At 47.3% G+C, this 25235-nt stretch overlaps 1 long non-coding RNA gene across 1 annotated transcript in view; it reads right to left on the bottom strand.

Annotated features, from left to right (window-relative positions):
• Window positions 1-538: 538 nt before the first annotated feature.
• The window catches only part of LOC135051240 (uncharacterized), a 111419-nt gene continuing 86722 nt past the window's right edge, over window positions 539-25235 (bottom strand). The window contains exons 2-3 of the long non-coding RNA XR_010242123.1: window positions 1857-1923; window positions 539-1488 (exon numbers count right to left, since the gene is read on the bottom strand). This is a non-coding gene — a long non-coding RNA (uncharacterized LOC135051240). The remainder of the gene's footprint in view (window positions 1489-1856; window positions 1924-25235) is intronic.

Raw genomic sequence — 25235 nt, 5'->3', positions numbered from 1 at the left:
TATAAAAACACATAAACAAGGTTCTAAAACCAGAAATTACATAAATAAATAAAAATGTTCCAATAACTAGAATGAATAAAGGAGAGTCTTAACTTTTAGGTAGAGGGTCGCAGAGGGAGAGCCCAACGCGTTTCGTCCTGATGACTTCTTCAAGGGGTCATCAGGACGAAACGTGTTGGGCTCTCACTCTGTGACCCTCTACCTAAAAGTTAAGACTCTCCTTTATTCATTCTAGTTATTGGAACATTTTTATTTATTTATGTAATTTCTGGTTTTAGAACCTTGTTTATGTGTTTTTATAGCACAATCCATCCCCTCTTCCCACTTTTTTAAGAGAATTTTTTTTTTGTATTATACATTTTTTACTGTTACTCTATTTGTATTTTATCTGTACCAAATAAATTTGTATATCTTATTTTATTATATACATGGACTGATACATATTTTTAACACACCGGTGGTCGCCAGAACCCTTATACCAATTGCTTATATATATATATATATATATATATATAGACAAACAATAGACGCGGCACTCCTGATGACTTGTGACAATAAGAACTCTCAAGCAGGCAGAATGAAGGATACAACGTTTCAATGCCGGTTTATTCAGGCATTTTCCTCAGGTATACAAAGACAGTAAAAAACCTTACCTTATAAAGGCAGTAAATCACCCTGTGATTAACACCGTATGGCCGGCGGGACACTTTATGATCCCTGGGGACACATTTCAACATCCTCATTTCGGCAAAACAATGTTTATATACCATACTCTTACTTGCTCTTCTAGGTATGTGGTGTACCAACTGATGTGCCCCTGTGGGCTGTCATATGTTGGTAAGACCGAACGTATGTTCAAGGAGCGTATGGCAGCCCACAGGTCCGCCATCAAATTGGCGATTGCCAAGGGATCCAGCGAACAGCCTGTAGCTAGGCATTTTGCCATGCAACGTCACCCATTGACCACTTTAAAATACCGTATGATAGACCATGTTCCCAGATGGCCTGCATTTGCTCAGGGACACCTGCGTGAGCTCCTGCATCGGTAAGTAAATTTGCAGGCCATCCAGATGCGGGTCCCCTGGACCACCACAGTGGTCCTGTTCAGATTCCGGAGCTGATGGTTGATGGAGTTCATCTGTATGGTTTGCTGGCTCATGAACTCCATCTGATGCTGCTGGAAGCTGTCAAGGGACATTGCTAGGTCTTTGAGGCTTGGTGTGGTGGTACAAGGCATCTCTCTGTGGTAACTGCAACTGGGTTGGTGGGCTTGGGAATGGTGGCTCCATGGGAGTGTGGATCAGGGTGTACTCATTCTCCTCCTCCCCTGAAAAATAGGCCACAAGGTCAACATGTCTCATGGGAATGAGGATCAGGTTGTCTACATTCTCCTCCTACTCCCCTGAAAAATATGCCATCAGGCCAACATGGAGCCTGAGGAGCTGGTGGTGTGGGGAGAGGCAGAGGGAAGAAAACATGAAAAGAAACCTGAAAAGGAAACAAAAATAATTAAAATTAAGTAAACATAATTGTACTCTACAAAAAAATACTGTTACTAGTAATTTAGGACACCTAACAATGCATGTGTTAAAGATATCCATGCTTTATAACAGGCGCATTCATTAGGGACAGCATTAAATTAAGCAAAATACCACAATGGATGCATGTTTTTAAAGTCATTTTTTGGGGAGCATTTTTTAAAAAAAATACTGCTTTACATATCAGTGTGTTTTAAGTATGACAGTAAAAAATAATCACTGATATGTTTGTGTCATAATTGCATTATGTAATGGTTGCAGGCCTTAATGTCACACTGCTAATGTAATTAATGTTATATGACATTACACTTAGCTTACAGAGGCCTCCTTCTTGCCCATTCTGTGTGCCACCTTTTAGGTAGAGCCAGTCTCCTCGGTGCAGCAGCTGGTGAAAAAACAATGTAAAAATCAGTTATGTTTAATGTTTCTTTTAATATATGTACAGTACCTTTTGTATAATATGCATCCTAAAGGATAAAATACACCATGCATTATGTGCTAATGGTCTTGCCTACACAAATAATGTTTTTTGGATGTAGGGTGCACATTGCGCACATTAGCAAATGTCCCTTACTCTGCTAGGGTGTCACACAGTCAATCAGTCATGCGATTGAAAAGACAATATTTACAGATTTGTCCTTATATATCTTTGCTTCAGTCAGGGCTGCTATCAGGGGGGTACTGTTGGATCGGCAGTCCCAGGCCTGGGCAAAGAGGGGTCCCGGGTGGCATCGATTGCACTGGTGCTTAGCTGTGTACTTGCAGCTGGTGCACAAGTAGGCAGCCACCAGCAAAAGACAGCACTGGCAGCATTTCAAATGTTGTGTCGGCTGCGAGCCAATCAGAGCTCGCGGACTGGCAGCCAATAAGGAGCTCGCAACAAGCGCCACATTTTAAATGCAGCCAGCGGCAGACACTCTAGCCATGAGGGATTGTACGCGCAGCGCACTGCAGTTGGAATTTCCGATTTGGGACTAATTGCAGGTGGTCAAACCCAACATGCACACTCCATGGCTTATGTAGGAAGGAACTGGAACTAATCACTGCTGTTTGGAAAAATGAAGGCTGCCGCTGTGCAGTTAGCTGGCAGCAGGAGATACAGAAGCAGATGAGGGGAGAAGAGAGACAGTAATGGAGGACAGCGCAGGGAATTAAGTGGGGCAGAAGAGGATAGATGGGGGTAACAGAAACAACTAAGGGAACAGTTATGGGGGAGGGACAGTTGAACAAATAAAAAGCTCAAAAAGGTACAGTAGAGAACAGGTAAGGTAACGAAGGAATGAAAAAAAAAGCACATGCAAGAAAAGATAGAGCCAAGTAGAAAAAGGAGAGCTGAGTGGAAAATGCTGTGTGCCTGAGTCAGGGGAACAACTCTGTCGTAGAAAATAGAGCTTCCATTGGTGACAGATCACAGCATGAGGTGGCCTGCGGTGGAAGAAGGGAATGGTTCCACGACAGTGCTGGAACGCATCTTATAGCCACAATATCCAGAGTCCCCTCCACCTCTGCCCCGGTGGGGGGCGGGCACTGACTATTTCGTCAGTCCTGGGCCCCTCAAAATGTCTGAGCAGCTGCTGTACTTCTGTGATATTAAAAATTGTGAATTATATCATTGTTATTTATATTGTGACCTTATCATGTTATACTGATACTAAATAACACCACAACTGTATCAACAATTATATTGCTCATTGTTTGGTGCTGATCAATTTCCTGATCTTTGATTACCAGACAATCTAGAATTACATTGTTTCTGTAACTTTAACAGTGATCTGATTTGCTTTATTTTATTACACACCTATTACACACCTGTGTATGCATTTTTTCAGCATTTGAGATCGTATTCGTGATTGTAGGTTTTCAATAAGTACCTCTTGAGTATCTTATGTATGTTTGTGTGTTTTGGATTTCCTTTTTTTGAGATCACATTTTTTGCCATATGTTCTATTAAATGTTAAGTATTATACAGTAGGGGTGAGATGCATCAAGCATCGTATTTTGTATGCAATGCATCCCAACGCTTATCACATGCATATCGGCATTTACTAATGCTCTATGCATGAATATTATACCAAAGGACAGCTCTCCCATTGAGAGCTGTTCTTTGCCGTGTGGGGACTTTTGGAAATAGGACCCGGGAGTCCTTTTGCGCATGTATCGTATGCTGCATGCACCGCGGGGGGTGCTGGGAGGGATCCGATTGAATCCCTCTAGGAGCAGAGTCAGATAAGAAGCACATAGGCTATTGGGTACTGCCATCTAAAGATGACGTTACCCATCTGGTCTATTCCGGAGCTTGGTGCAAACACCATAAGTGTCCAAACCTCCGAAAACTGCATATTCAGAGGTTTGATCGCACAAAAAGCTTACTTCCATCCCGCCCTAGATCTGTTATATTAGGGTAGGTGAGTGCACCAACCAAGACAGTACTTTACTATCCCGCTTTCAGTTTGCCAGCTGTGTCAGATGGCTATATTTTTTTTTGTAAATTATATTTTTAAATGCATTACTTTTTTTTTTTTTACTTTTGAAGCTATATTTTTGACAACATTGGTGATTATATTAATTTATAAAGTCTGTTTACAGGCAACAACAGTTAAAAATAAAATGCAAAAAAAAATTATATATGTGTAACATATTCATTTGTCCCTGAAGAGGTGAACTTTACACAGTTAAAACGGGGGCTGTGAAGAATCATAGATATTAAGGATAGAATATAATTTATTTCTGTGTCTTTTAAGTCTGAGCTATGAATCTACTACACACTTGTCAATAGACTGATTTGGGCTTCTGTCTTTGTGAACTATCAAAATAGACAGCCACAGGAAAACTTTTTTTTTGTTAGCACCTAGAAGGGGTTCACAGTTAATTTCACGACGGTCGGGATCCCGGCGGTCAGGAGACCAATCACAGAATCCTGACAGCTGATAAAATGCTGACAGGCGGAATTCCGACAAACGCTCGCTATTCCCACTGGGTTGGTGGGTCCATGCCACCAACCGAGGGGGAGGCACTCGATGTGCCGCTGTCAGAATTCTGGCATTGGTCTCCTGACCGCCAGGATCCCGACCATCCGTAAATCATGCCAAATTCCTAGGAGATTATCATTAGCATGTCAATGCTAATTGAGGCCTAGGAAGGGTTTTTGGTTTATGTCAGGTTTTTACATCAAAGGTAATTGAAGTCAGAGGAAGAGGCCAATTACCTGACAGGACAGTCCTTTGTCTGTGTTTCCATCTACAGGAAAGCACACCAGTAAGGTGTCATTAGGCCACGTGTGTATTGAGACGGCCTTATTTGTAACTATATTAGAGCATAGGCACATCATACTGGATATGTGTCACGATCCGGGTATCTGGACGCCATTACTTACCCTTCAGATGCCTCCTAAGGCTGGCTCAGCGCTCCAGGACCGGATCCCATCTGTTATCCTGATGTTTACATTCCTGCATCCTCTCCTGTCTCTCTGAGACGCGGTCACAGTAAACGCCATATTACATCTGGCATGGCGTCTCCCGCGGCCTCCGCCGCCGTCCCTGAGTTTCTGCATGCAAAGTGTCAGAGTGGCGATTACGTCAGCCGCGGCCTCCGCTGTGCCCGCGTGGTTTGGATGTGCATTCATCAGTCTGGCGTCTCCTGTCTCCTGTGGCCGGCGCCGCCATTGCTGCTTCAATTCTCACATGGATTACAAACCAAACTTCCCTCCAAGTGTCTGCATGGGCGCAGCCATCTTGGATTTTGTCATCTGATCATTTCCACCAATCTGCTGTCTGTATTGTTGATTTGCATAATTGCCTAGCCAACCCCTTCCTTGCTGCAGGTATAAGTAAGCTGTGCCGGAGCAAGGAAGGCGTCAGTGCTTTGGTTGTCAAACCTAGTTCCAGTTTGTCTCTCTCCTGTGATTGTCTTCCAGGTTCCAGCTCCTGTGTCAATCCTTCCACTACAGAGACCCGCACCAGCATTCCATCTGCGGTGTAGCCTGACTCTCCGATCCATTCTGGACTCACCTGTTTCCAGCTACAACAATCACCTGCTTCCAGCCCAGCTTCCAGCAGTGTACAGCTTCTCTTAAAGGGCCGGTGTACCAGCATTCCATCTGCGGTGTAGCCTGACTCTCCGATCCATTCTGGACTCACCTGTTTCCAGTTACAACAATCACCTGCTTCCAGCCCAGCTTCCAGCAGTGTACAGCTTCTCTTAAAGGGCCGGTGTCCTTTCTGCAGTTTACCACTCTCCACCGGTATTATTATTTCACCGCTCTCAAACTCCAAACTTCATTATTATTTCATCGCTCTCAAGTTCGTTTATTATTTAACTGGTTCCAGCCAGTATCCACAGCAGCCGTTTTATCTTCAGCAGCCCAGCCTTTCCTGGAACACCAGCTGGTACGATCCTGGGTTCTCTCCATTGCTACAGTCAGGCCTGGTAAGGACTTTCCAACTAGAAGATTATAAGAACTGTCTCACACTACCAGTGCCTGTGGCCCTTGCCACCCTGTAGTACCCAGGAATTGTATTTATCCTCTGTTGACTTTTATGTTTCCTTTACTGCTGCTGTGTTACGGAGTTTGTCATAATAAACATCATTGACTTTTATCCTGGTTGTCGTGGTCACGCCTTCGGGCAGTTATTCTACATGTTACTTACATGTCTAGGGGTCTGATACAACCTCCCAGGTTCCGTTACATCTCAGCCCCTACAACTGAGGCTGCCTCCCGTCAGCTCAGGCCCTCAGTTGTGACAGTAAGCACTGACCTAATGAATCTAGCCGGAGACCAGGATCAAGCGGCCAGGCCGATGCAAGAACTGGCAGCCCGACTTGAACATCAGGAGGCTGCACAGGGCCACATCATCCGCTGTCTCCAGGATCTCTCTACACGGCTGGATGGGATCCAAACGACCCTCCGTGGACCTGGCACGTCCGGTGCGTCCACTACAGTGACACCAGCTGTAACCCCACCCACCTTACACATTTCCAGTCCACATCTTCATCTTCCAACGCCAGCAAAATTTGATGGATCTCCAAGGTTCTGCAGGGGATTTCTCAATCAATGTGAAATCCACTTTGAGCTTCTACCTGGCAATTTCTTCAGTGACCGTACCAAAATTGCCTATATCATCTCCCTTCTCAGTGGCTCAGCCCTTGACTGGGCATCACCTTTATGGGAGAAGTATGATCCCCTGCTATCCTCCTATACTGACTTTGTAGCTACATTCAGGCGCATCTTCGACGAGCCAGGCCGGATAATATCTGCTTCATCTGAGATTCTCCGTTTACGCCAGGGAACACGTACTGTGGGACAGTATCTTATACAGTTTAAAATCCTGGCATCCGAACTGGCATGGAACGACGAGGCCCTGTATGCTGCATTCTGGCATGGCTTATCAGAACGCATCAAGGATGAGTTAGCTACCAGAGACTTGCCCTCTAAGTTGGATGAGCTAATTTCTCTTTGCACGAAGGTTGATCTACGTTTCAGAGAGAGAGCAACCGAGCGAGGAAGATCATCTACTCCTAAATCTTCTGCTCCTCCTCCTCGTCAACCATCTCCATCCAAGGATGAGCCTATGCAAATTAGTCGTTCCCGTCTATCTCCCGCTGAGCGCCGAAGACGTCTCTCTGAGTCTCTCTGTCTCTACTGTGCAGCTCCGTCGCACACTATCAATGCCTGTCCCAAACGTCCGGGAAACTCCAGATCCTAGCTCGCCAAGGAGAGGGCCGGCTAGGAGTAATGATCTCCTCTCCATCTCCTCATGACTGTAACCTCCCAGTGTCGCTCCAAATTGCTCAACGTTACAGGAACGTCATTGCCCTCCTTGATTCCGGAGCAGCTGGGAATTTCATAACCGAAGCTTATGTTAAACGGTGGTCCCTACCCACCGAGAGACTGTCCTCGTCCATCTCTTTGACTGCCGTGGATGGCAGCAAGATTTTTGACGCAGTCATTTCCTTAAGGACTCTTCCAGTTCGTCTGAGAGTGGGAGTTCTTCATTCTGAGTATATTTCTTTTTTAGTGATTCCAAGAGCCACACATCCAGTGGTTTTAGGCCTTCCATGGCTCCGTCTCCACAACCCATCAATTGACTGGACGACTACGCAAATACTGGCATGGGGTCCCTCCTGTGCTGAGACTTGTTTAGCCAAAGTTCTTCCTGTTTGTTCTTCCTTCCCCAGGTCATCTGATGTTCCGCCTCCTCCATATCAAGACTTCACGGACGTGTTCAGTAAAGCCTCTGCTGATATCCTTCCTCCTCATAGAGAATGGGACTGCCCAATCGACCTCATTCCAGGGAAGGTTCCACCGCGAGGCCGAACTTATCCGTTGTCTCTGCCTGAGACACACTCCATGGAAGAGTACATCAAAGAGAACCTGGCGAAGGGTTTCATCCGACCATCTTCTTCTCCAGCCGGCGCAGGCTTCTTCTTCGTTAAGAAGAAAGACGGTGGTCTGCGTCCGTGCATCGACTACAGAGGTCTGAACGACATTACCGTCAAGAACCGATACCCTTTACCCCTGATTACCGAGCTCTTTGATAGAGTTAGTGGTGCAACTATTTTCACAAAGCTGGACTTGAGGGGTGCCTACAATCTCATCCGAATCCGTGAGGGTGACGAGTGGAAGACCGCCTTTAACACCCGTGACGGACATTATGAGTACCTCATCATGCCCTTCGGATTGAGCAACGCTCCAGCAGTCTTCCAGCACTTCGTGAATGAGATTTTCAGGGACATCTTGTACCGCCATGTCGTGGTTTATCTAGACGACATCCTCATCTTTGCTAATAATCTCGAAGATCATCGTTTCTGGGTAAAAGAGGTTCTTTCCCGTCTCCGTGTCAATCACCTCTATTGTAAATTGGAGAAGTGTGTGTTTGAAGTTAAAACCATTCCGTTTCTAGGTTACATTGTGTCCGGTTCCGGACTAGAGATGGATCCTGAGAAACTCCAAGCAATCCAGAATTGGCCTATACCCTTAAGCCTCAAAGGGGTCCAGAGGTTCTTAGGGTTCGCCAATTATTATAGAAAATTTATACGAGACTTTTCCACCATTGTGGCGCCTATCACTGCATTAACCAAGAAAGGTGCTAATCCGTCCAAGTGGTCCGAGGAAGCTACACAGGCCTTTCACCTTCTGAAGCAACGGTTCATCTCTGCACCAGTTCTGAAACAGCCCGACACCGACTCTCCTTTTATCTTAGAGGTAGATGCCTCCTCCGTTGGAGTAGGAGCAGTGTTATCCCAGAGGGCCAAAGATGGACATCTACATCCTTGCAGTTTCTTCTCCAGGAAGTTCTCCCCAGCTGAGCGCAACTATGCCATTGGCGATCAGGAGTTGCTAGCCATCAAGCTCGCTCTGGAGGAGTGGAGATACCTGTTGGAGGGAGCTTCCCACTCAATCACCATACTTACCGACCACAAAAATCTTTTATATCTCAAAGGCGCACAATGTCTGAATCCTCGTCAGGCCAGATGGGCACTTTTCTTCTCTAGGTTTGACTTTAAACTCCAGTTCTGTCCGGGTTCTCAGAATCGTAAGGCCGATGCCCTTTCCCGCTCATGGGAGCAAGAAAATGAGTCCGAGTCTGCAGACAAGCATCCTATTATTAATCCGTTGGCATTCTCCACGGTAGGGATGGACTCTACGCCTCCACCAGGGAAAAGTTTTGTTAAGCCAGTTCTAAGGAAGAAGCTCATGCATTGGGCCCATGCTTCCCGTTTTGCTGGACATACAGGCATTCAGAAAACCCTTGAATTTATTTCTAGGTCCTACTGGTGGCCAACTCTGAAGAAGGACGTTATGGAATTTATTGCCTCCTGCCCAAAGTGTGCCCAACACAAAGTCTCCCGCCAGTCGCCTGCGGGGCAACTGGTTCCATTATCTGTTCCCCGTCGACCTTGGACCCATTTGTCGATGGACTTTGTTTCCGATCTACCTATCTGCAACAAGTTTAATACCATCAGGGTGGTAGTTGACCGGTTCACCAAGATGGCACATTTCATCCCTCTCACCGGTCTTCCGTCAGCTTCCAAGTTGGCTCAAGTGTTTATACAAGAGATCTTCCGACTTCACGGTCTTCCTGAAGAGATCATCTCGGATCGTGGAGTACAATTTGTAGCCAAATTTTGGCGAAGTTTGTGTCAAGCCCTCCAAGTCAAGTTAAAGTTTTCCACGGCTTACCATCCTCAGACCAATGGTCAAACCGAGAGGGTGAATCAGGACTTGGAGGCCTTCCTCCGTATATATGTGTCTTCCTCTCAAGATGACTGGGTTCAACTCCTTCCTTGGGCCGAGTTCAGCCACAACAATCAATACCATTCCTCATCTTCTTCTACACCATTCTTCATTAATTATGGATTCCACCCTAAAGTCCCAGAATTCCAACCGCTTCCCGCAACTTCTGTTCCAGCAGTGGATGTCACCTTGCGTCAGTTTTCAAATAACTGGAGGAACGTCCGCGCAGCCCTGCTTAAAGCCTCATTCAGGTATAAGAAGTTTGCCGATAGGAAGCGTAGAGCGGTTCCTGCTCTCAAGGTGGGTGATCGTGTGTGGCTGTCCACGAAGAATTTGAGGTTGAGAGTTCCCAGCATGAAATTTGCACCTCGCTACATCGGACCCTTCAAGATTGAACAAGTCATCAATCCTGTTGCCTACAGGTTACAGTTACCATCCTTCTTGAAAATACCCAGGACATTTCATGTTTCTTTGTTGAAACCGCTGATCCTGAATCGGTTTCATTCCGCACTTCCTCCAGCTCCCAAAGTTCAGACTCAACGGGGAGTCGAGTACGAGGTGGCCAAGATTTTGGACTCACGTTTCCGTTACGGTCAGTTACAATACCTCATTGACTGGAAGGGCTATGGTCCTGAAGAACGCTCTTGGACCAATGCCTCAGACGTCCATGCTCCTGCCTTGGTCCGAAATTTCCACGCAAAGTTTCCTTTAAAGCCTAAGAAGTGTCCTGGGGCCACTCCTAAAGGGGGGGGTGCTGTCACGATCCGGGTATCTGGACGCCATTACTTACCCTTCAGATGCCTCCTAAGGCTGGCTCAGCGCTCCAGGACCGGATCCCATCTGTTATCCTGATGTTTACATTCCTGCATCCTCTCCTGTCTCTCTGAGACGCGGTCACAGTAAACGCCATATTACATCTGGCATGGCGTCTCCCGCGGCCTCCGCCGCCGTCCCTGAGTTTCTGCATGCAAAGTGTCAGAGTGGCGATTACGTCAGCCGCGGCCTCCGCTGTACCCGCGTGGTTTGGATGTGCATTCATCAGTCTGGCGTCTCCTGTCTCCTGTGGCCGGCGCCGCCATTGCTGCTTCAATTCTCACATGGATTACAAACCAAACTTCCCTCCAAGTGTCTGCATGGGCGCAGCCATCTTGGATTTTGTCATCTGATCATTTCCACCAATCTGCTGTCTGTATTGTTGATTTGTATAATTGCCTAGCCAACCCCTTCCTTGCTGCAGGTATAAGTAAGCTGTGCCTGAGCAAGGAAGGCGTCAGTGCTTTGGTTGTCAAAACCTAGTTCCAGTTTGTCTCTCTCCTGTGATTGTCTTCCAGGTTCCAGCTCCTGTGTCAATCCTTCCACTACAGAGACCCGCACCAGCATTCCATCTGCGGTGTAGCCTGACTCTCCGATCCATTCTGGACTCACCTGTTTCCAGCTACAACAATCACCTGCTTCCAGCCCAGCTTCCAGCAGTGTACAGCTTCTCTTAAAGGGCCGGTGTACCAGCATTCCATCTGCGGTGTAGCCTGACTCTCCGATCCATTCTGGACTCACCTGTTTCCAGTTACAACAATCACCTGCTTCCAGCCCAGCTTCCAGCAGTGTACAGCTTCTCTTAAAGGGCCGGTGTCCTTTCTGCAGTTTACCACTCTCCACCGGTATTATTATTTCACCGCTCTCAAACTCCAAACTTCATTATTATTTCATCGCTCTCAAGTTCGTTTATTATTTAACTGGTTCCAGCCAGTATCCACAGCAGCCGTTTTATCTTCAGCAGCCCAGCCTTTCCTGGAACACCAGCTGGTACGATCCTGGGTTCTCTCCATTGCTACAGTCAGGCCTGGTAAGGACTTTCCAACTAGAAGATTATAAGAACTGTCTCACACTACCAGTGCCTGTGGCCCTTGCCACCCTGTAGTACCCAGGAATTGTATTTATCCTCTGTTGACTTTTATGTTTCCTTTACTGCTGCTGTGTTACGGAGTTTGTCATAATAAACATCATTGACTTTTATCCTGGTTGTCGTGGTCACGCCTTCGGGCAGTTATTCTACATGTTACTTACATGTCTAGGGGTCTGATACAACCTCCCAGGTTCCGTTACATCTCAGCCCCTACAACTGAGGCTGCCTCCCGTCAGCTCAGGCCCTCAGTTGTGACAGTAAGCACTGACCTAATGAATCTAGCCGGAGACCAGGATCAAGCGGCCAGGCCGATGCAAGAACTGGCAGCCCGACTTGAACATCAGGAGGCTGCACAGGGCCACATCATCCGCTGTCTCCAGGATCTCTCTACACGGCTGGATGGGATCCAAACGACCCTCCGTGGACCTGGCACGTCCGGTGCGTCCACTACAGTGACACCAGCTGTAACCCCACCCACCTTACACATTTCCAGTCCACATCTTCATCTTCCAACGCCAGCAAAATTTGATGGATCTCCAAGGTTCTGCAGGGGATTTCTCAATCAATGTGAAATCCACTTTGAGCTTCTACCTGGCAATTTCTTCAGTGACCGTACCAAAATTGCCTATATCATCTCCCTTCTCAGTGGCTCAGCCCTTGACTGGGCATCACCTTTATGGGAGAAGTATGATCCCCTGCTATCCTCCTATACTGACTTTGTAGCTACATTCAGGCGCATCTTCGACGAGCCAGGCCGGATAATATCTGCTTCATCTGAGATTCTCCGTTTACGCCAGGGAACACGTACTGTGGGACAGTATCTTATACAGTTTAAAATCCTGGCATCCGAACTGGCATGGAACGACGAGGCCCTGTATGCTGCATTCTGGCATGGCTTATCAGAACGCATCAAGGATGAGTTAGCTACCAGAGACTTGCCCTCTAAGTTGGATGAGCTAATTTCTCTTTGCACGAAGGTTGATCTACGTTTCAGAGAGAGAGCAACCGAGCGAGGAAGATCATCTACTCCTAAATCTTCTGCTCCTCCTCCTCGTCAACCATCTCCATCCAAGGATGAGCCTATGCAAATTAGTCGTTCCCGTCTATCTCCCGCTGAGCGCCGAAGACGTCTCTCTGAGTCTCTCTGTCTCTACTGTGCAGCTCCGTCGCACACTATCAATGCCTGTCCCAAACGTCCGGGAAACTCCAGATCCTAGCTCGCCAAGGAGAGGGCCGGCTAGGAGTAATGATCTCCTCTCCATCTCCTCATGACTGTAACCTCCCAGTGTCGCTCCAAATTGCTCAACGTTACAGGAACGTCATTGCCCTCCTTGATTCCGGAGCAGCTGGGAATTTCATAACCGAAGCTTATGTTAAACGGTGGTCCCTACCCACCGAGAGACTGTCCTCGTCCATCTCTTTGACTGCCGTGGATGGCAGCAAGATTTTTGACGCAGTCATTTCCTTAAGGACTCTTCCAGTTCGTCTGAGAGTGGGAGTTCTTCATTCTGAGTATATTTCTTTTTTAGTGATTCCAAGAGCCACACATCCAGTGGTTTTAGGCCTTCCATGGCTCCGTCTCCACAACCCATCAATTGACTGGACGACTACGCAAATACTGGCATGGGGTCCCTCCTGTGCTGAGACTTGTTTAGCCAAAGTTCTTCCTGTTTGTTCTTCCTTCCCCAGGTCATCTGATGTTCCGCCTCCTCCATATCAAGACTTCACGGACGTGTTCAGTAAAGCCTCTGCTGATATCCTTCCTCCTCATAGAGAATGGGACTGCCCAATCGACCTCATTCCAGGGAAGGTTCCACCGCGAGGCCGAACTTATCCGTTGTCTCTGCCTGAGACACACTCCATGGAAGAGTACATCAAAGAGAACCTGGCGAAGGGTTTCATCCGACCATCTTCTTCTCCAGCCGGCGCAGGCTTCTTCTTCGTTAAGAAGAAAGACGGTGGTCTGCGTCCGTGCATCGACTACAGAGGTCTGAACGACATTACCGTCAAGAACCGATACCCTTTACCCCTGATTACCGAGCTCTTTGATAGAGTTAGTGGTGCAACTATTTTCACAAAGCTGGACTTGAGGGGTGCCTACAATCTCATCCAAATCCGTGAGGGTGACGAGTGGAAGACCGCCTTTAACACCCGTGACGGACATTATGAGTACCTCGTCATGCCCTTCGGATTGAACAACGCTCCAGCAGTCTTCCAGCACTTCGTGAATGAGATTTTCAGGGACATCTTGTACCGCCATGTCGTGGTTTATCTAGACGACATCCTCATCTTTGCTAATAATCTCGAAGATCATCGTTTCTGGGTAAAAGAGGTTCTTTCCCGTCTCCGTGTCAATCACCTCTATTGTAAATTGGAGAAGTGTGTGTTTGAAGTTAAAACCATTCCGTTTCTAGGTTACATTGTGTCCGGTTCCGGACTAGAGATGGATCCTGAGAAACTCCAAGCAATCCAGAATTGGCCTATACCCTTAAGCCTCAAAGGGGTCCAGAGGTTCTTAGGGTTCGCCAATTATTATAGAAAATTTATACGAGACTTTTCCACCATTGTGGCGCCTATCACTGCATTAACCAAGAAAGGTGCTAATCCGTCCAAGTGGTCCGAGGAAGCTACACAGGCCTTTCACCTTCTGAAGCAACGGTTCATCTCTGCACCAGTTCTGAAACAGCCCGACACCGACTCTCCTTTTATCTTAGAGGTAGATGCCTCCTCCGTTGGAGTAGGAGCAGTGTTATCCCAGAGGGCCAAAGATGGACATCTACATCCTTGCAGTTTCTTCTCCAGGAAGTTCTCCCCAGCTGAGCGCAACTATGCCATTGGCGATCAGGAGTTGCTAGCCATCAAGCTCGCTCTGGAGGAGTGGAGATACCTGTTGGAGGGAGCTTCCCACTCAATCACCATACTTACCGACCACAAAAATCTTTTATATCTCAAAGGCGCACAATGTCTGAATCCTCGTCAGGCCAGATGGGCACTTTTCTTCTCTAGGTTTGACTTTAAACTCCAGTTCTGTCCGGGTTCTCAGAATCGTAAGGCCGATGCCCTTTCCCGCTCATGGGAGCAAGAAAATGAGTCCGAGTCTGCAGACAAGCATCCTATTATTAATCCGTTGGCATTCTCCACGGTAGGGATGGACTCTACGCCTCCACCAGGGAAAAGTTTTGTTAAGCCAGTTCTAAGGAAGAAGCTCATGCATTGGGCCCATGCTTCCCGTTTTGCTGGACATACAGGCATTCAGAAAACCCTTGAATTTATTTCTAGGTCCTACTGGTGGCCAACTCTGAAGAAGGACGTTATGGAATTTATTGCCTCCTGCCCAAAGTGTGCCCAACACAAAGTCTCCCGCCAGTCGCCTGCGGGGCAACTGGTTCCATTATCTGTTCCCCGTCGACCTTGGACCCATTTGTCGATGGACTTTGTTTCCGATCTACCTATCTGCAACAAGTTTAATACCATCTGGGTGGTAGTTGACCGGTTCACCAAGATGGCACATTTCATCCCTCTCACCGGTCTTCCGTCAGCTTCCAAGTTGGCTCAAGTGTTTATACAAGAGATCTTCCGACTTCACGGTCTTCCTGAAGAGATCATCTCGGATCGTGGAGTACAATTTGTAGCCAAATTTTGGCGAAGTTTGTGTCAAGCCCTCCAAGTCAAGTTAAAGTTTTCCACGGCTTACCATCCTCAGACCAATGGTCAAACCGAGAGGGTGAATCAGGACTTGGAGGCCTTCCTCCGTATATATGTGTCTTCCTCTCAAGATGACTGGGTTCAACTCCTTCCTTGGGCCGAGTTCAGCCACAACAATCAATACCATTCCTCATCTTCTTCTACACCATTCTTCATTAATTATGGATTCCACCCTAAAGTCCCAGAATTCCAACCGCTTCCCGCAACTTCTGTTCCAGCAGTGGATGTCACCTTGCGTCAGTTTTCAAATAACTGGAGGAACGTCCGCGCAGCCCTGCTTAAAGCCTCATTCAGGTATAAGAAGTTTGCCGATAGGAAGCGTAGAGCGGTTCCTGCTCTCAAGGTGGGTGATCGTGTGTGGCTGTCCACGAAGAATTTGAGGTTGAGAGTTCCCAGCATGAAATTTGCACCTCGCTACATCGGACCCTTCAAGATTGAACAAGTCATCAATCCTGTTGCCTACAGGTTACAGTTACCATCCTTCTTGAAAATACCCAGGACATTTCATGTTTCTTTGTTGAAACCGCTGATCCTGAATCGGTTTCATTCCGCACTTCCTCCAGCTCCCAAAGTTCAGACTCAACGGGGAGTCGAGTACGAGGTGGCCAAGATTTTGGACTCACGTTTCCGTTACGGTCAGTTACAATACCTCATTGACTGGAAGGGCTATGGTCCTGAAGAACGCTCTTGGACCAATGCCTCAGACGTCCATGCTCCTGCCTTGGTCCGAAATTTCCACGCAAAGTTTCCTTTAAAGCCTAAGAAGTGTCCTGGGGCCACTCCTAAAGGGGGGGGTGCTGTCACGATCCGGGTATCTGGACGCCATTACTTACCCTTCAGATGCCTCCTAAGGCTGGCTCAGCGCTCCAGGACCGGATCCCATCTGTTATCCTGATGTTTACATTCCTGCATCCTCTCCTGTCTCTCTGAGACGCGGTCACAGTAAACGCCATATTACATCTGGCATGGCGTCTCCCGCGGCCTCCGCCGCCGTCCCTGAGTTTCTGCATGCAAAGTGTCAGAGTGGCGATTACGTCAGCCGCGGCCTCCGCTGTGCCCGCGTGGTTTGGATGTGCATTCATCAGTCTGGCGTCTCCTGTCTCCTGTGGCCGGCGCCGCCATTGCTGCTTCAATTCTCACATGGATTACAAACCAAACTTCCCTCCAAGTGTCTGCATGGGCGCAGCCATCTTGGATTTTGTCATCTGATCATTTCCACCAATCTGCTGTCTGTATTGTTGATTTGCATAATTGCCTAGCCAACCCCTTCCTTGCTGCAGGTATAAGTAAGCTGTGCCTGAGCAAGGAAGGCGTCAGTGCTTTGGTTGTCAAACCTAGTTCCAGTTTGTCTCTCTCCTGTGATTGTCTTCCAGGTTCCAGCTCCTGTGTCAATCCTTCCACTACAGAGACCCGCACCAGCATTCCATCTGCGGTGTAGCCTGACTCTCCGATCCATTCTGGACTCACCTGTTTCCAGCTACAACAATCACCTGCTTCCAGCCCAGCTTCCAGCAGTGTACAGCTTCTCTTAAAGGGCCGGTGTACCAGCATTCCATCTGCGGTGTAGCCTGACTCTCCGATCCATTCTGGACTCACCTGTTTCCAGTTACAACAATCACCTGCTTCCAGCCCAGCTTCCAGCAGTGTACAGCTTCTCTTAAAGGGCCGGTGTCCTTTCTGCAGTTTACCACTCTCCACCGGTATTATTATTTCACCGCTCTCAAACTCCAAACTTCATTATTATTTCATCGCTCTCAAGTTCGTTTATTATTTAACTGGTTCCAGCCAGTATCCACAGCAGCCGTTTTATCTTCAGCAGCCCAGCCTTTCCTGGAACACCAGCTGGTACGATCCTGGGTTCTCTCCATTGCTACAGTCAGGCCTGGTAAGGACTTTCCAACTAGAAGATTATAAGAACTGTCTCACACTACCAGTGCCTGTGGCCCTTGCCACCCTGTAGTACCCAGGAATTGTATTTATCCTCTGTTGACTTTTATGTTTCCTTTACTGCTGCTGTGTTACGGAGTTTGTCATAATAAACATCATTGACTTTTATCCTGGTTGTCGTGGTCACGCCTTCGGGCAGTTATTCTACATGTTACTTACATGTCTAGGGGTCTGATACAACCTCCCAGGTTCCGTTACATCTCAGCCCCTACAACTGAGGCTGCCTCCCGTCAGCTCAGGCCCTCAGTTGTGACAATATGGTTTATGAAGTAAAATTAATATTTCCATAATTACCAAGGACATTCCATTTTCCATTAAAACATATCTGGTCTATTTGCAGGTGGGGTGCGAGTTTTATATCTCTATGTTACAAGCCCCTAGCGGCGCATCTGTATTGCTACACTCCTGCAGCTAGATTCCTGCATGTATCCCTGTGTTCAGCCTCAGCTGCTGCATAATTAGTAGTTTTTCTCTGTGTGTCTAGCTGTCCAGCTGCATGTTGTTTACTTTAATCATTACCTCTCTGGATTCCTGGGGCTGATTGGAGCAGTCACATATAAATTCCCTTCGTGGTCACTCTCAATCTACTGGTTATAGTTCCTGCTACATGTGAGAACCTGTCAGTCCTGTGAACTCCAGAGATTCAGATACTCTGTCTAGATCATTTTCCTGGTCGGATCAAGCTTGCCTAGAATTCATGTTTTTGTGTGGATTTATTTCTTTATTGTTACCACCTTGTGCATTGTTGCATTTATTTATGGTTTGGTTACTTATATCACCCTGTGCATTGTTGCATTTACATACAGTCTGTGTTCTCTACCACCCTGTGCATTTTTGCATTTACATACAGTTTGTGTTAATTATTATTCCAACCTGTGTATTGTTGCACTCACATGCATTAGTTTATTATCTCTGCATTTACTCTTGCCCAGCCTCCAATAGTCACCCTGTCCTTACATAAAACCTAGGGGCATCTGAGTACAATGTGGACTTAATTCACCCTGGAAAGGCGGCTGCTAAAGGTGAAGCCTAGCATCACAGGAGGCTAAAAGACTGCTGGGCAAGGGTAATTGCATGAGCATCACCAAGAATCACCTGGTAGCTCTTAGAACACCATAGTCCACATCAGGGCCGGTGCTAGGGTGTTCGACGCCCTCCTGCAAACTATCAATTTTGCACCTTTCTACAAATACAAATATGACCCATCTTATCCTCAGAGCTGTAACTAGACATTTTGGTCCCCCCCCTCAAGATCCATAAATATACGGTAATAAAAAAAATTACCTAAAATATGGGGGCGTAAAATAATTATGATGCAGAGTAGTCTCCATTATTCAACATTACACCACACAATAGTACCACTTATATACATTACGCCAGGTAGAGCCCCTTATATTCATTACGCCAGATACAGCCCCCTTTTACATATTGCACCAGGTAGAGCCAGTCACACATTATTCCAGATAGAGCACCCTTTTACACACTGAGCCAGGTAGAGTTCCCTTTTACACTTTGCGCCAGGTAGAGCACCCTTTTACACATGCCATTTCCCCCAGCAGGGGGAAGCAGCAAATATATAGGGGCAACAGAATAGTACCAATTCACATTACACTGCACAGTAGTGTTCGCTAGTCACATTACACCGCATAGTAGTGTCCGTTAGTCACATTACATGGCACAGTAGTGTTCATTAGTCACATTACACCGCAGAGTAGTGTCCGTTAGTCCCATTACACCGCATAGTGGTGTCTGTTAGTCACATTACACAGCACAGTAGTGTCCATTAGTCACATTACACTGCATAGTAATGTCCGTTAGTCACATTACACCACATAGTAGTGTCCATTAGTCACATTACACCACACAGTAGTGTCCGTTAGTCACCTTACACCGCACAGTAAAGCCCGTTAGTCACATTACACTGCATAGTAGTGTCCGTTAGTCACATTACACTGCACAGTAGTGTCCGTTAGTCACATTACACCGCATAGTAGTGTCTGTTAGTCATATTACACTGCACAGTAGTGTCTGCTAGTCACATTACACCACACAGTAGTGTCCGTTAGTCACATTACACCGCACAGTAGTGTCCGTTAGTCACATTACACTGCATAGTAGTGTCCGTTAGTCACATTATACCACATAGTAGTGTTCGCTAGTCACATTATACCACACAGTAGTGTCCGTTAGTCACATTACACTGCATAGTAATGTCCGTTAGTCACATTACACCGCATAGTAATGTTCGCTAGTCACATTATACCACACAGTAGTGTCCGTTAGTCACATTACACTGCATAGTAGTGTCCGTTAGTCACATTACACCTGCATAGTAATGTTCGCTTGTCACATTATACCACACAGTAGTGTCCGTTAGTCACATTACACTGCATAGTAGTGTCCGTTAGTCACATTACACCGCATAGTAGTGTTCGCTAGTCACATTACACAGCATAGTAGTGTCCGTTAGTCACAATACACTGCATAGTAGTGTCCGTTAGTCACATTACACCGCATAGTAGTGTCCATTAGTCACATTACATGGACAGTAGTGTCTATTATTCACATTACATCGCATAGTAGTGTCCATTAGTCACATTACACTGCACAGTAGTGTCCGTTAGTCACATTACACTGCACAGTACTTTGTGCTGGGTGGCCTTGAGCATGTGCTGAGGTCAACGCAGATCCGGCTGCGCATGCAGCAATCTGCGTTCATCTCCGAATGACCTCCTATGCCAGGTACAGCCTTCATTCCCTCCACAGTGCGGCTCCGGTACCTGCAGGAGGTCCCTGCTCGGGCGCTGCTCCTTCTCTCTCTTCTCCTCTGGTTTCTTGCAGGCTCCGTTACTCCAGTGGCTCTGTAGGATGTTGTCAGCGATCCCGAGAGGGGGAGGGAGTGGGTACTAATTACTTGGGCCTGGGACTGATGGAGGGGCCCTGGTCCCCTGCAATCCCACCCCCCTCCCACCTTACTGGGTAGCAGCAGCAGCAGCTCTCATCTTGGCAGCACAGCCCATGCTGCAGAGAGGTTGCTGTTATTGCTAATCACACTCCCCCTTGAATTGACCCTGGCTGAAAGGCTGAGGGGCTGAGGGCTGGGGGCTCAGGGATCAGGCACTGCACCTACCCTGCTCTGTACTGCAAATACTTTTTTTTTTCTTTTTTCCCATAAAGGGGCGTGATCACTGCTCCTGTGATTAGGCCACATCCCCAACCCTCTAGGCAGCTCTGGATGTCAGCAGCAGTGGCGCTGTGTGTGGGCTGAGGCCACACACTGCGTGCACACTTTCTGGGAAGGAGGAGGGGGAGGGAGCCGTGCTGCAAGCTACCAGTGCCGCTACCTGTCATCCAGTGTGACAGGCGCAGTGGCAGCAGCAGGGATGCAGAGCAGGGATAGGCTGAGAGCCTCTTCAGTTTGGCGCCTCCCTGCACTGCATCCATTTGTTGAGTGGCTAGCACCGGCCCTGGTCCACATAACAGTATAACCAGCCAAAACAAACCATAGCTCCATGGGTCGTTCATTTCCGGATAGATCCAGTGCAAAATCCGGCCCAGATTTTGGCGGGCCAGATCTAGGGCTTGACCGAAGGAACCTAAACTAAACCTCCCAGATAGGGTTTCTGGGGACCGTAAACAGTTTGTGAACTTCTGGGAAAGTTGTAAGCTGTATTTCAAGCTCAGGCCCTACTCTTCAAGTTCTGAGACCCAGCGAGTAGGAATCATAATTTCCCTGTTGCAAGGTGACCCACAATCTTGGGCCTTTGACCTTTCAGCAGATCACCCCAGTCTGCGTTCTGTGGATTCCTTCTTTAAAGCCCTGGGAATAGTCTATGATGATCCAGATCGGGCAGCATTCGCGGAGGCCCATCTTCATTCCCTTAAGCAAGGGAGAAATTCCGCCGAGGTATATTGTACCAAATTTTGGCGATGGGCCAATGAATGTGGTTGGAATGACCCGGCACTTTGGAGTCAGTTCCAGTTGGGACTAACAGAGCAAAGTAAGGATTTTCTTGTTCAATATCCTTCCTCGGCCACTTTGGATGCACTTATGGAGTTAGCCATCAAAGTAGATAGGCGGATCCGGGAACGGAGGATGGAGAAAGAGGTTCCCACACCTTCATCTTGTTGGACGGTGCCAGAGGTTGCGGGGGATACTGAAGAACCCATGCAAATTGGAGCTTTCTGCTTGACACCTCAAGAGAAGGCTAGATGTCGGAGTCTGGGATTATGCCTTTATTGCAGGTCCAAGGGGCATCTGGCGAACACTTGTCCACAGAAGGCAGATGACAAGTAGACCCGAGAAATTCAGGGAGAGTTTTCTCAGGTCTCTGTTCCATCTTTGTTCATCTCCCCGAATACTTCTTTATTGTTACCTATTAGGATAACTACCCCTTCTGGTGCAATTGAAGTAACTGCTTTTGTAGACTCCGGTGCTGCCGGAAATTTTATGGACTTGGAATTTGCTCTTGCCCGAGGAATTCCTATGGAAACTCTTTTTCCACCAATTTCCGTCTGTGGTTTAGATGGCAGTCCTCTTCAAAACGGTCGGGTGAGCACCCAGACTCCTGACCGTCAATTTTTTGTCAGAATGTTTCATTGTGAAGAATTGTCTTTCTTCCTAGTACTCACATGCATTCGTTTATTATCTCTGTCTGTTCATTAAACAGTGTTATCTAGGTTGTGTTCAGTGAACGTCTCACCGTACTGCATTTACTCTTGCCCAGCCTCCAAAAGTTGCCTTGTCCTTACATAAGACCTGGGGGGAATCTGAGTATGGGATGGACCTAATTCACCCTGGAAAGGCGGCTGCTAGAGGTGAAGCCTAGCATCACAGGAGGCTAAAAGACTGCTGGGCAAGGGTAATTGCGTGAGCATCACCAAGAATCCCCTGGTAGCCCTTAGAACACCATAGTCCACGTAATACTCTAAGAAGAATCGTTTCCAAAATATGAAATATCTAGGTCAATACCGCACAAAATATTATGTATAGCGTTATTTTGTAGCTAAAATAGCGGAGAGTAATATGGGCACCCAATATTCTAGATCATCATTTTGCAGGGGAAGTTATGCTAAATTATGTGAATTTGAGTTATACGTTATATGAGCAAGTTAAGGAGGACCCTAGCCTGAATTAAGTGACCAGTCAATCAGCAGGTACAGGGGTAGCATCCTCCAAAGTATGATACTCTGCTGATGAAAGGGATGACCACCTATTGTTCTGTGTTCAGGCTTTGGAGAATCTATGCTTGGCATAGATGTTTGCAATGTCTGCAATTCCCTTCCATTTCTCCCTGAACAGATTAGCTGTATGTTAACTGTAATGGCCCATACACACGGTGAGATTTGGGCTATGCCCGATTCTCACTATAAGACAGGGGCTAGGTCGGCACATAGTCAGTATCGCAAGCACACTCAATACTGACTATGTACGATTTTGGCTAAGTGTCAATTTTTACTATCTCTTCTATGGAGATAGTCAAAATTGACTTGCCTGCACAGTCTATCTATTGCGATGCCGACCGCGCGGGACCGTGCATCGGCATCGAATCGGGATCACAAGGTGAATTTCACCTTGCGATCTGCACTAACTTTTCTAACTATTTTGACTATATAGTCAAAATCGTAAGAAAAAATCTCACCGTGTGTACACACCATAAGGTTTATTATTTTTATTTTGATTGCTTGCCTGTATGTACTTTTGTAACTGTTTCTTGTTAACATTCTATTCAAAATAAGCATTGTACCTTTTTGTAAATAAAGCTTTTCTTTGTTTAGTAATTTCAAATATGCTCCCAGAACCCATTCCTTTGAATCTGTTGTGAGACCTCTAGAATATGCTACAAATTATTAATTGCTGTTGTGTAGGCAAACAACAATACTGCATGGATGTCTGTGTTGCTGAGTATGTGCATTTGGGAATACATTGCTGAAGTAGGCGGCTTTCCAGCAGACTGCGTGATAGTCTAGTTATTGCTAAGCCTAGGTGCAATTGTCATAAAGGTGGTTGGGGACCTGTGACCTCTTTTTTAATGTTATCACTGGTGGTGGCAGCCGAGCGTGTTGAATTACTGTTCTTTGACCAATAGTTAGAGCTCCGGGTCCTTCCAAACAGATCAGGCATAAAGTGAAGTCTCTAACAAGGACATTTGTTTGTTTTCTCATCAGGATTCCTTGGGGATGCTGGATGGTCCGTGTCCACTATATGGGTTCCAGGAAGATCTTCAGGTGGATGATCTGCTTCAGTTCCTCCTCAAAGCTTGTATAGTGGACCAGAGTTGCACAATCACCCCCAGTCCTAGCTTCTCGTTGCGCTCCTCTGCCATCATTGATCTGAGGACCCTGTTGACACCCACAAAGTGCTTCTGTACATTCTTGAGGTCAAGAACTCACAGCATTGACAGTGTCTAGCATCAACTTCCACATTGCAATCTTGCAGGATGCTGGTGTCTTATGTGCCCGGGCACTGAGGAGATGGCATAAACATGGGCGCATTTTTTATCAAAAGTGAATTAAACATTACACCAGGTCCATGTCTTCCCAGGTTCAGGTCTAGTTGGCTACCCTTCCTCCTCCTCCTCTTCACTCTCCTGCTCCTCACTACCTTCCTCCTCCTCACTCTCATGCTGTTGAGAAATCATTATAACCTCCTCCTCCTCCTCTATCCTTTGCTGACCATCAACTCTCTTCCTGAAATCCATGCTGCATGAAACACTCTTTCTCTCTATCTCTTTCTCTCTCTCTCTCTCTCTCTCTTTCTCTCTCTCTCAGAACAAAATCTTCCCGAATGCCTCTTAAACTCAAAGGACATAATGGCCAAGGTGGGACTTCTATAGGATTAGGGAGGCCAATCCCGGGATCGGCGGGATCCCGGGATTTGGGCCCAAAAATGCCGGGATTTGAATCCCGGGATTGGAGCCTCCAATCCCGGGATTCACGGGATTAGAGTGCGCATGCGCAGTTTTGCCGGACAGCGCTGAGCACTATAGCTCAGCGCTGCCCGGCTGTCAGCGAGGGAGTTACATCAGCTATGGACACACGCATACTGACCGCGCTGGCGGCATTTCAAACATAGCGCCGGCCGCCAGCCAATCAGAGCTGGCAGACCGGCAGCCAATCAGGGAAGCGGCAGCAGCCGCGGCCCCTGATTGGCTGCCGGACTGCCAGTTCTGACTTGCTGGCGGCCAGCGCTACGTTTGAAATGCTGCCAGCGCGGTCAGTGTGTGTGTGTCCATGGCTGGTGCCCGCGGCCCGCCCGTAAGTAGTAAGTGTTTATCTTCGCTACCTACACCCACACTCTCTGCTCCTGACATCCTCCCTCTGCTCGCTACACCCACCGGCACCTTCCCTTCCTGTACCTTACATGCTCACTACACACCCACCCTCCCACTGCTCCCTATACCCACTCTCCCGTTGCTCCCTACACCCACTCTCCCGCTGCTCCCTACACCCACTCTCCTGCTGCTCCCTACACCCACCCTCCCTTCCTGTTCCTTACATGCTCCCTACACCCACCCTCCCTTGCTCCCTACATCCACCCTGCCTTGCTGCCCTCCACATATACTTTCCCTGCTCCCTACACTGATCCCTACTGCAATCCCGGGATCCCGGAAATCCCGGGATTGAGCATTTTTCAATCCCGAATCCCGGGATTGAAAAAATGCCCCGGGATTGGCCTCCCTATATAGGATGTAGAAGATACAATTCATGCAACTTTTGGCTGCCAAAGGGTGACTTTCTTACAAACCCTGCAACTATCATTCCAAAACTCTCATTTCGGTTGGTCTAAAACATAGCTTTCTTCCTGGTGTGAAGTCGCATACGAGTTATGTTTGTGCCTGAAAACTTGGACCCTATTACATTTGTGAGTTGTGGGGCAAAGTTGCACCTTCTAAATGTGTGAGAAGCT

Source organism: Pseudophryne corroboree, chromosome 2 (genome assembly GCF_028390025.1).
Source record: "Pseudophryne corroboree isolate aPseCor3 chromosome 2, aPseCor3.hap2, whole genome shotgun sequence".
Lineage (NCBI taxonomy): Eukaryota > Metazoa > Chordata > Amphibia > Anura > Myobatrachidae > Pseudophryne > Pseudophryne corroboree.
This window is presented reverse-complemented; position numbering and strand designations above follow the sequence as displayed.